The sequence below is a fragment of the Budorcas taxicolor genome, chromosome 5 (assembly GCF_023091745.1).
Source record: "Budorcas taxicolor isolate Tak-1 chromosome 5, Takin1.1, whole genome shotgun sequence".
NCBI lineage: Eukaryota > Metazoa > Chordata > Mammalia > Artiodactyla > Bovidae > Budorcas > Budorcas taxicolor.
In genome coordinates, this window is record NC_068914.1 from 145519703 (window position 1) to 145532420 (window position 12718).

The 12718-nt window shown below is 43.5% G+C and overlaps 1 pseudogene; it reads left to right on the forward strand.

The window, feature by feature from the left end:
- Positions 1–709: 709 nt before the first annotated feature.
- The window catches only part of LOC128048492 (antigen WC1.1-like), a 51001-nt pseudogene continuing 38992 nt past the window's right edge, over positions 710–12718 (forward strand).

Sequence of the window (12718 nt, forward strand, 5' to 3'; positions counted from 1 at the left end):
GCAACCCACTCCAGTATTCTTGCCTGGAGAATCCCATGGACTGAGGAGCCTGGTGGGCTGTAGTTCACCGGGTCACAAAGAGTCGGACACGACTGAGTGACTTTACTTACTTATTTATGCACATATTGATTTTCAATTTAAGATAATTCACTGACCTGAAAATTTATGCTTTTGACACTTTTTTGTAGGTATGCTATACATCAAATTAAAAAGCTAAAAACTTAAAAAAAAAAAAAAAGATTTATTTTAGTTCTCTGCTTCCACCCTGAGCTCAGTGCCGGGGAAGATCAATACTTGATTCTACAGAAGTTATTCTCCATGGGTCAACATATCCTACACGCAGTCCCTGTGAGATCTCACAGTCTTCAGATATTGACCAGAGTGATCAGGGGAGAGAAAGGCACTCATGATTTTCGATGAACCGTTTCTACCCAGTGGGACCCAGCTCTTAGGACTACAGAAGCAGGAGGTTAAAGGACCGTGTTGCTCATATAAGGAGATGTTGAAGATTCAGAAGCTCATTGGTGTCTGAGCTTCAGAAAGTGGCAGATGCAGCCTCCGATAGTGCCTGAAATGGTGAGAGGTGTCGCTATTGGCTCTCAGGAGGGAGGGTGTAAGGGGTGGTCTATATAGACCCCGGTCGGCACCCTGACGCCTCCTTGCAGGCTGATCCTGCAGCTGTTTGTGACCTTGAGGACGTGGGGTCAGGATGGCTCTGGGCAGACACCTCTCCCTGCGGGGACTCTGTGTCCTCCTCCTCGGCACCGTAGTGGGTGGTCAAGGTAAGAACCGCCCCTCTGTCCTGGGTCCACAGCAGGCAGGTGTCTGGAGTTCTGGAGCTGAGCCTCAGTGTTTCTGACCAAAAAAGAACCATGCTGATGTGAATACTGGTCCCTCTCCTATGGGGGGTCTATTGGTCATAGCGGCAGATTTTACAGAGCACTGAGGTTTGGTCTGGACTGAGCTGGGTAAGCCTAAGTCCCCTCCACTGTCTCCCTTGTTTTCAGGGAGCTTCTAGGGTCCCAGTGGCTCCCAGTGTGTGGAAGGTCCAGTGTCTGACCCCAGCGGGGACTCTGAGCTGCTCCCACACGCTCCACGTGCCTGGTGTGTGAGCACTGCCCCTGGATCCCCGTGTTTCCTGTGTCTTCGCTCCTGTAGGCTCTGTGATTGTGTGTGTGTGTGTGTATGTGTGCAGGTGAGGAGTGTGTGAGGGTGTGTGTGTGTGAGGGTATGAAGAGTGTGTGTGTGTGTGAAGGTGTGAACAGTGTGTGTGTGTGTGTGTGTGAGGGTGTGTATGTGTGAGGGTGTATGTGGGTGTGAAGAGTGTATGTGTTTGTGGAGCGTGTGAGGAGTGTGCAAGTGATGTATTAAGGTGTGTGAGGAGTATGTGTGGGTGAGTGTGGGTGAGTGAGAAGTGTGTGAGGGTGTGTGAGCCTGCGTGTGTGGGGGGGGAGTGTGTGAGCCTGTGTGTGTGTTGGGGGAGTGTGTGAGCCTGTGTGTGTGTGTGTGTGTGTGTGTGTGTGTGTGTGTGAGGGGAGGTGGAGCCTGTCTGTGTGAGAGGAACAGAGCTGCTGAGCAGGGACTGAGTCCGTTGGTCTGTGAAGCACACAGGGTGTCCACAGGGCTGGGTGTCACGGCCGCTGCATGTAACTGGATCAGAGATAATCGTACACCGACCTGCCTCTCACCCCCATCTGGCTCCTCTGCCCCATCTCTCGGGCTCCCCTCTGCTTGTTGCCATGTCTGCCCAGCACTGGGCTCTGTGAGAGGCTCTGGCTGCTGGCCTCACCTGTTCCCACCAGGTGTCTATTAGGGAGCAGAGAAGCCCGCATCCAGGAGAGGGGCCCTCTTGTCTGTTCAGTTCAGTTGCTCACTGGTGTCTGACTCTGTGATCCCATGGACCGCAGCACGCCAGGCCTCCCTGCCCATCGCCAACTCCTGGAGTCTACCTAAACTCATGTCCATTGAGTCGGTGATGCCATCCAACCATCTCATCCTCTGTCGTCCCCTTCTCCTCCCATCTTCTCTCTTTCCCAGTGTCAGGGTCTTTTCAGACGTGTCAGCTCTTCACATAAGGTGGCCAAAGTATTGGAGTTTCAGCTTCCACATCAGTCCTTCCAATGAACGACTTGTCCCTCTGTTTGTAAAGATCAGTTGATGTGTAGCCCCACGTGTATAAGTTCCCAAGTCCCTGCCTTGGTCCCCGTGACTCATTTCCTGATGTGCTGGGGGCCTGGGACGGTCCTTTGCCCTCCCAGGATCTGCGGTGACTCTGTAGGGAGCCCTTTCTCTCGTGCCCTCTCCTGTCCCTCCCTGGAGCTGCTTTCCCCTGAGTGAGAGTGGAGCATGTTACATATCCTTCTGTCGTTGTCTGCAAGGTTTCTTTGGATATATCCGCTGATCTCCTTATGGGAGTCCTCTTGGGTGACAGAATTGTTTTCTACTCTTTAGACTTTTAGAATTCTCTCTTTCTCTTTGCATTTGAACAGTTTACTCTGTGAGTCTTGGAGAAGGTTGTTTTGGCTTGAAATTTTGGGGTGACTTATTAGCTTCTTGAACTTAGATGTCCAGATCTTTCCCCAGGTTTGGAAATTCACAGCCTGTCTTTCTGTTTTAATTATTCAGTTTTGGCTGTGCTAGGTCTCCTTGCCGCCCGCGGGCTTTCTCTAGCTGCGGTGAGCAGGGGCTGCTCCTCGCTGCAGTGCACAGGCTTCTCACTGCAGGGGCTTCTCTTGGTGCAGAGCACAGGCTCTGGGTGCGCACGGGTCAGCAGCTGGGGCACGCTGGCATAGCTGCTCTGCGGCATGTGGAGTCTTCGTGGACCAGGGATTGAACCCATGTCCCCTGCACTGGCAGGTGGATTCTTAACCACTACACCACCAAGGAAGTCCTCAGCCCTTAATTCTTTTCTCCTTCATTTCTTCTGCTATGACTCCAGTCCATACATTTTTTTTTTTTCTCTTTATGGTGTCCACTGGCTTTCTATATTCCTTTCATTCTCTTTTGGCTCCTCTATTTGGATGCTTTCAACTTTCTTTCTTCTAACACATTGATTCTTTTTTCTATTTCTATCCCTTGGTCAAGTCTGTTGTTGAGTCTCTGTGTTGAATTCTTCAGTTTACTCATTGTATTGTGCATGTTAAGTCACCTCAGTCATGTCTGACTCTTTGTGACCCTATGGACTGTAGCCCACCAGGCTCCTCTGTCCATAGCATTCTCCCGGCAAGAATACTGAAGTGGGTTGCCATGCACTCCTCCAGGGGATCTTCCAGACCCAGGGATTGAGCCCAAGTCTCTTACATTTCCTGCACTTGCAGACAGGTTCTTTACCACTAGCGCCACCTGGGAAGCCCATTCATTTATTGTTCAGCTTCAAAATATCTGGTTGAGGAATTGAAGAAGTGAAAGTCACTCAGTCATGTTTGACTCTTTGTGACCTCATGGGTACACAGTCCATGGAATTCTCCAGGCCTTACTGGAGTGGGTAGTCTTTCCCTTCTCCAGTGGGTCTTCCCAACCCAAGGATCAAACCCAGGTCCTCAGCATTGCAGACTGATTCTTTACCACCTGAGCCACAAGAGAAGACCAAAAGAACTGGAGTGGGTAGCCTGTTCCTTCTCCAGCAGATATTCCTGCCCCAGGAATTGAACCGGGGTCTCCTACATTGCAGGTGGATTGTTTACCAACTGAGCCATCAGAGAATCACAAAATATTTGGTTAGTTCTTTGTTTTTTCTTTTTTTTTTTTTTAAATAGTCTTCTGATGCTGGCAAAGATTGAAGGTGGGAAGAGAAGGGGATGACAGAGGATGAGATGAGTGCATGGCAACACTGACGAATGGATATGAGTCTGAGTAAACTCCGGGAGTTGGTGATGGATAGGGAGGCCGGGCGTACTGTAGTCCATGGGGTCTCAAAGAATCAGACACGACCTAGTGACTGAACTGAACTGAACTGAACACTGGTAATGTCTCCATCTATGATGTTCCTACTAATGAACTCCTTTTTATATGCAGAAACCAGAGTCATCTTATGACTTAATCGCTAAAGTGACATCTGATCACTTTTGTTAAATTCCGTTTGTTAGATGCGTGTTACAGGTACATTGGAGTGTGGAATTACACAAAGATATGAACACCAGGTGGCAGGAATAACCAGGACATTTTAGAGCCTGTTACCCCAGCTCTCTGTTCCTAGGCTGGATGAGATGCTCCCTATGGACAGGGAAGGAGAGGGAGGATTCCTCCCTGGATCCCGGGCCATGAGCTGTAACTGAGATGGGGAAGCTGGGCCCTAGGAGCCTTGGGTGCATCTACAGGGAGGGCAGCATCCAGACTCTCTGAAGGCCTGTCCTCGGTGGTGTCCCTGGAGCTGGTTCTACAGGCTCCTAAGAAATACCTGGTGCCTCCCTTCCTACTCCATGTTCAGTGTTGGCATATTAGGGGTTTAGAGTTGGCCATGGTGGGAATGCTTATACTACAGAGGTCAGGAAATACTATACCCCATGCACTGTTTTGCTCCTCAGAGAGCTAATGTTTTAAATATTGTACCACTCTAAGTCTCCTAAAATCTTTCCTGTCATGTGTCTCTTTTGCAGCTCTGGAGCTGAGGCTGAAGGATGGAGCCCACCGCTGTGAGGGGAGAGTGGAAGTGAAGCACCAGGGAGAATGGGGCACAGTGGCTGATGGCAGCTGGAGCTTGAAGGATGCATCTGTAGCGTGCAGACAGCTGGGGTGTGGAGTTGCCATTGGTATTCCTAAACAGGCTTATTTTGGACCAGGAGTTGGCCCCATTTGGCTTTTGTATACTTCATGTAAAGGGGTAGAGTCAACTGTCAGTGACTGTAAGCATTCTAATATTAAAGACTATCGTAATGATAGCTATATCCACGACTGGGATGCTGGAGTAGTCTGCTCAGGTAAGTCCTGTGTGGTCTGTGTGGGGATCTCTAGCAGGAAAAGCCTCTGTCTTATCACCAGAATGACTCGAGATTATGGATAGAGCCTTTAGAACATGCTTGGGTGAAGGGTCTTTGTGATGTGTTGTAGGAGGCAGAGGTGAGGTAAAAAGTTTCATACAGATTCAGCTTCTGAATTTGACCTCTGTGACATAGTCTCAGCATGATAATTATCCTGTATTCTTTGACATAATGGTCAGTAGGGTGTGTCTACATTGATTGAGGGGTGTGTCATAGGAGAGTTGTAGGCAACAAGGTTTATTATCCTCATTGGTCCTAAAAGTCAGAGTCACCACACTCCATCAGGTTGGTATGTGTGTGATGTGCCAATAGAACAGGATCAACCAAGCAATGGTGACTCCAAAAGGGCATGTGAAGACCCATGGACAAGTGACCATACCCGAAGTCATGGTGCAGTTACACAGGAAAAGGTGTGAGAGAAATTCAGTGGTACATTTAAATGTCCCTAGGTCAGTCAAGGAGGCCAGAAGGGGGACCTGTGGCAGGGAAAATCTCATCACACTGGTGTACTTGATGAATCGAGTGGGGAGCTCACACCACATTTGCAGGGATGTTGAGGGAGCAGGAAAATGCACTCTTGAAGTTTACAACACAGCAGCTGAAGTGCATCATGTATTAGAGGCAGTGAAGCTACGAGTTCCTGGGGTTCTCAAGGCAAGAATACTGAAGTGGTTTGCCTTTCCTTTTCCATGGACCATGTCTTGTCAGAACTCTCCACTAAGACCTGTCTGTCTTGGGTGGCCCTACATGGCATGGCTCATAGTTTCATTGAGTTAGACAAGGCTGTGGTCCATGAACTGTGAACTTCCAGATATCCAAGCTGGATTTAGAAAAGACAGAGGAACCAGAGGTCAAATTGCCAATATCCGTTCGATCTCTGAAAATGCAAAAAACATTTACTTCTACTTTATTGACTATGCCAAAGCCTTTAACTGTGTGGATCACAGCAAACTGGAAAATTCTTCAAGATATGAGAATACCAGACCATCTGGCCTGCATCCTGTGAAATCTGTATGTAGGTCAAGAAGCAACAGTTAGAACTGGACATGGAACAAAAGACTGGTTCCAATTCGGGGAAGGAGTACATCAAGGCTGTATGTTGTCAACCTGCTTATTTAACTTCTATGCACAGTACATCATGAGAAATGTTGGACTAGATGAAGCACAAGTTGGAATCAAGATTGTAGGGAGAAATATCAATAACCTTAGATGCAGATTATATCACACTTATGGCCAAAGGCAAAGAACTAAAGAGCCTCTTAATGATAGTGAAAGAAGAGAGTGGAAAAGTTGGCTTAAAACTCAACATTCAGAAACTAAGATCATAGCATCTGGTCCCATCACTTCCTGGCAAATAGATGGGGAAACAGTGGAAATAGTAACGGACTGTTTATTTATTTATTTTTTTGGCTCCAAAATTACTGCAGATGGTGACTGCAGCCGTGAAATTAAAAGACACTTGTCCTTGGAAGAAAAGTTATCACCAACCTAGACAGCATATTAAAAAGCGGAGACATTTCTTTGCCAACAAAGACCAGTCTAGTCAAAGCTGTGGTTTTTCCAGTAGTCTTGTATGGATGTGAGCGTTGGGCTATAAAGGAAGCTGAGCACCGAAGAACTGATGATTTTGAACTGGTGTTGGAGAAGACTCTTGAGAGTCCCTTAGACTGCAAGGAGATCCAACCAGTCCCTTCTAAAGGAAATCAGTCCTGAACATTCATTGGAAGGACTGATGCTGAAGCTGAAACTCCAGTACTTTGGCCACCTGATGTGAAGAACTGACTCATTGGAAAAGCCCCTGATGCTGGGAAAGATTGAAGGTGGGAGGAGAAAGGGATGACAGAGGATGAGGTGGTTGGATGGCATCACCAACTGAATGGGCATGAGTTAGAGAAAACCCCAGAAGTTGGTGATAGTCAGGGAGGCCTGGCATGCTGCGGTCCATGGTGTTGCAAAGAGTTAGACATGACTGAGGAACTGAACTGAACTGAATTGAAACTAAGAGGACCTGATGTGACTCCTAAGAATTACTCAGTGCTACCTAAGTGTGTTTGACCTATGCCAAGGTGCATGCAGGAACTAGGGTGTGAGTGGGTGCTCACAGTATTTGACAGAGATGCTTCTAGTTGTTATCACAATTGCAGATTGGATGTCCAGGTTATTAATCACATCAGAACAACTGGGTTGGAGGAAGATATTGTCAGTTATCACAGTGAATTCCCTAAGGTAGAAAGCTGGACTTAGGATAGTATCACCCCATCTAATGGGATGGTGGGACAACGGAGCCCTGAAGACCTCTGCAGTAGGTCCTTAACAGCCACAGCCAATCAGCTCTTGGGTATTTATGTACAGGAAGATCATTGGAAAAGTGATCTTTTCTAATCTCACCTTCAGCAGATCTTTGATGATTCTAGTTGATGCCCTTCAGGAAACAATTCTTTTCCTTTTTAAAAAGTACTTTATTGAGGTATGTCTGACATACCAAACTGCTTGATAAGCATGCATTTGTGAAACCACTACAGCATTTATGTCGTAAATCTATTCATCTCTTCAAAAGGTTTTCTTCCATTCTCTATCATTCTTATTAAAAATAATTATTTTCAAGGTTAATTTGAATTTTAGTTAGAGACTTTTGTTTTAAACAAACCTGTTATCTGGCATCTCAAGTACCCTTCCTCACTGTCACAATGTCATAATCATGGTTCCAACTGAAGATAAATTTGTGGAAATGCTACAGGTGTCTCTACCATATTTTGATAAATCAGCATCTGAGTGGAAATGGAGTGTGTGATGTTGAAACTTTAAATTAGAACTCCCAATGTTACCTTAAGAAAAATGATGTCTTGTTATTAATTCCAGTTAAGATATACTTAGAAGTAGAGAATTGGAAGTGCTCTGGTATTTAACAAAGGTCTGTCTAGTAAAGGCTATGGTTTTCCAGTGGTCATGTATGGATGTGAGAGTTGGACTGTGAGGAAAGCATAGTGCTGAAGAATTGATGCTTTTGAACTGTGGTGTTGGAGAAGACTCTTGAGAGTCCCTTTGACTGCAATGCGATCCAACCAGTGCATTCTAAAGGAGATCAGTCCTGGGTGTTCATTGGAAGGACTGATGCTAAAGCTGAAACTCCAATACTTTGGCCCGTCATGTGAAGAGTTGACTCATTGGAAAAGACTCTGATGCTGGGAGGGATTGGGGGCAAAAGGAGAAGGGGACGACAGAGGATGAGATAGCTGGATGGCATCACTGACTCGATGGACGTGAGTGTGGGTGAACTCCGGGAGTTGGTGATGGACAGGGAGGCCTGGCGTGCTGTGACTCATGGGGTTGCAAAGAGTCAGACATGACTGAGTGACTGAACTGAACTGAACTGAGCTGAACTAATATTTAAACCCTGATTGTGGTTTGTACACCCTCACTACCATTGCTCTAACTTAGACTCTCACATTTTTATGAACGGTTCCAGGTTCCTTCTATTTCTCTTTTTGTCAGTAGTTTCCTCACCCCGGTCTGTCTTTTCTGTATTTTCAGACATATTTTAATGATGTGACGATAAGTCAAAGTGGTGGTGATGTAGCAGAAATAAGATTAGAATAGCATGTGTTTTCATTATCTTAATCAAAACTCTTGGAGTTTCTTCTGCTCAACCTTAGGAGTCAGGTATGGAAGAGAAATTTCAGCCTCAGTAGTGGATTGTTGGAAGTGAAGTACCATGTTTAGGAGAAATCTAGAGTGGAAACAATGACCGGAGGAGAATGTAGAGAAGCTTGTTTGAAATAACAAGGAGATTTCATGGAGTTCAGGTGGAAGATCTAGGAGGGAACACACAAATTGTGAAGGACTGTGGTGCAAGCGTTCCAAGTTGCTTCAGTCCTGTCCTACTCCTTGTGACCCCATGGACCAGGCACGAATACTGGAGTGGGTGGCCATTTCTTTCTCTAGGGGATCCTCCTCACCCAGGGATCAAACCTGGGTCTCCTGCATTGCAGGCAGAGTCTTGATTATCTTCTGAGCCACCAGGGACTACAGTACTGAAGTGCAGAATGGTGAGGGGATGAAGATGCAAGGATTGCAGGAGGGGAGGGTTGGAAAGATGCAGTCAACTTGTACATTCACCACAGGCTCTGTGTTACACTTCCTCCCTGCCCCCATTCCTTCCCTCCCTCTCTTCCTTTATCCTGCTTTGGGAGTCATTTCTGAGCTCTGTGGAAGTGCTAGTATTTGTAGCTGGCAGTTTTCTTAGTGGAAAATTGTTATAATATGGATTCTGTTTATTTAATAAATAAGTTTACTCATATTTTTCTCTTTTTTTTGATATCAGATTTCGGTGAGTTGTGTTTCACAAGTAATGTGTTTTTAAGGACTTGGCCCATTTTACAACGAATTTTCAAATTAGTAACACTGGGTCATATCTCATATCTTTATATGTTGGGAAGACATACAATGATATTCCTCCTTTTGTTACTGGTGCTGCTAATGTGTTCCCTCTTTTTTCTTAATTGGTTTGCTAGAAGATTATCTGTGTTAATGTTCTTTTTAAGAGAATCACTAATGGACTGTATTGATTTTCTTGGTGTATTTGCTTTCTTCTTAATTGATTTCTATGCTCAGTTTTCATTCCTCTTTTTCAGTTATGATTGTGGTTGCTTTTGTAGATTCTTGAGGTGGAGTCTTGGATCATTTCCTTCTGTTTCTATTTTTATTCTAACGTAATCATCAAGGAAGCATCAAGGTTCTAAGTTTTCCTCTAAGCATCACTTTATTTTTAACCCACCAGTTTCAATACTATATAATTTCTTTTGTATTTTATTATCATAAAATGTTTCTTTTTCTCTGAATGAATTCTTTGTCTTATAGTCTGACTTTGTATGATATTAATTTAGATATTACATACAGTTTTCTCTGATTTGTGTTTGCATGGTATGTAATATTTACCTCTTTAGTATCTTTCTGTGTTTATATTTAAACACATATAAGTTTGTAGATAGTATATTGTTTGGTCTTATTTTATCTGGTCTGATTATCTTGTTTTTTTATTTGGAGTACTTAAATTATTCACATTTAATGTAATTATTGACATAATTGGGTTTAAGTGTACTTGCCTGCTATTTGTCGGAGAAGGCAATGGCACCCCACTCCAGTACTCTTGCCTGGAAAATCCCATGGATGGAGGAGCCTGGTAGGCTGCGGTCCATGGGTAGCTAAGAGTCAGACACGACTGAGCAAATTCACTTTCACTTTTTGCTTTTATGCATTGGAGAAGGAAATGGCAACACACTCCAGTGTTCTTGCCTTGAGAATTCCAGGGACGGGGGGCCTGGTGGGCTGCCATCTATGGGGTCGCACAGATTCGGACACGACTGAGGTGACTTAGCAGCAGCAGCAGCATCAGCTGCTATATGTTATATCTTTGTTCTTATTTTAATTTTTGAGTATATTTTACCATTTTAATTTAAATACTGTATTGGTTTATTAATCGTATCATATTTTTTGGTGATTATAATGTTAAATTTTTTTAATTTTTAGAGTAATTTTATTTTTTGCTGGCTGGGTCTTCACTGCTGCATGGGCTTTTCCCTAGTTGTGGAGATCAGAGGCTCCTCTCTAGCTGCAGCATGAGGCTCTCATTGCAGTGGCCTCTCCTGCTGTGGAGCACAGGCTCTATGGGGCACAAGCTTCAGTAGGCGTGGCCCCTGGGCTCTGGAGCACAGGCTCACTAGTTGTGGTGCACGGGCTTAGTGGCTCTGTGGTATGTGGGATTTTCCTAGACCACGGATTGAACCCATGTCTCCTGCATTGTCAGGTGGAGTCTTCACCACTGACCCACCGGGAAAGCCCAATGTTGAATTATTAACCTTCAATTACATTTTACCTTGAAATGATATTATGTCACAACATCCAATGTCAGTCACTATACTTTTCTTCCACTTTTCTATTCTTGTCATTGGTGCTATCGTTGTCATACATTCTATTTATCAATTTATTATGAATCTTATAGTTTGTTGCTAATATTTTTGCCTTAAAACTTCTAATAGAGAGTCAACATTTAGCACAGTCTCTATAGCTTTGAGAGGATCCATGTTTTCATCTGCCGTCATCTCCCTTTAGCTTGAAGAACTTCCTAAGGCAGTTTTGTGTAGTGTGTGTCTGGTGGCCTCCAATTCTATCATCTCTCATTTACCTGAAATAACTTTATTTTATTTTTTTTTAATATAAATTTACTTATTTTAATTGGAGGTTAATTACTTTGTGATATCGTATTGGTTTTGCCATACATCAACATGAATCCACCACAGGTATATCATTTTAATTTTCATTCAGTTTTGAAAAGTATTTTCATAGCTGATTCAATTTTAGGGTAACAAATGCCCAATCCAAATACTTTAAATATGTTCTTACATTGTCATCTGACTTTCATTGCCTCCAACAAAAAGTCAGTAAATAATACTTATCCTTTTGTTCCCTGTATATAAAGTGTCAAACTTCCCTGGCTGCTCTTAACATATTTTGTTTGTTTGCTTACCAATGAATTTCCTTAATTACATTGTCAAGTTTTCTGAGAATGGTTTCATTATCTTGTTTGGGGTTTGTTTAGCTTTTTGGATCAGTGGGTTTACAGTTTTCAACAACTTTGGGAAAATGTCATTTATCTTTTTTAAATGTTTTTCTGCACATCCCTTAATCTGAATCTCCAAATACACATATTTTATATATTTTTATATTTTCCTACATGCCACTGTGTTTCCATTCATATTTTCCTGCCTTTTTGCTCTCTTTGGTTTAATTTAGATCGTCTCTACTGCTGTGTTCTACTTTCCAGTTCTTTTATTCTGCAATGCCCAGTCTCTTGCGTAATTAATCTAAATAATTGTTCATTCCAGTACTATATTTTTCAGTTTCAGAATTCTCATTTGTTTATTTTTCCTAGTTTTTCTCCCTGTTTATTTTTCTGCTTCATTAAGCATATTGGTATTAGGGTTTTAAGGAGCTCTTCAGCCAATTCAATCATTTCTGCAATTTCTGAAGCTGCTTTAAATGATTGTTTTTATAATATAAATTTATTTATTTTAATTGGAGGTTAATTACTTTACAGTATTGAATTGTATGAATCTGCCACGGGTATACTCATGTTCCCCATCCTGAACCCCCCTCCCTCCCCATACCATCCCTCTGGGTCATCCCAGTGCACCAGCCCCGAGGATCCAGTATCATGCATCAAACCTGGACTGGTGATTCGTTTCTTATATGATATTATACATGTTTCAATGTCATTCTCCCAAATCATCCCACCTTCTCCCGGTCCCACAGAGTCCAAAAGACTGTTCTATACACTGGTGTCTCTTTTTCTGTCTGATTGTTTTTAAAAAATGTGTTATGGGTTACATTTCTCTCTTTTGGAAATTCTAATAATTTTTTGGTTGGATGTTGGGCATCACTAAGCAGTCCTTTACCAGGAAGAACTTCAGAAGTAAATAATCAGAACACACTCAGAAATCAGGGAATTGTCCTTGATGAATTAAATAAAGTTGTTTCATTGGGTTATCTTCATTCAGTTCAAATGTGTTCCTTTGATGACCAAATGATGAACTCTTATTTTGATTTTCCTCCTTTAGTTTCAAAACTTCCTTGATCCCACCTTGCATGCCATATACCCCACCTACACCCTACTTCTTCAGCAGTAGCTACCCTTTCTGATTTTCTTTTCCATCCGTCTGTATCTTTTAAAATGGCGTTTGCTTGTC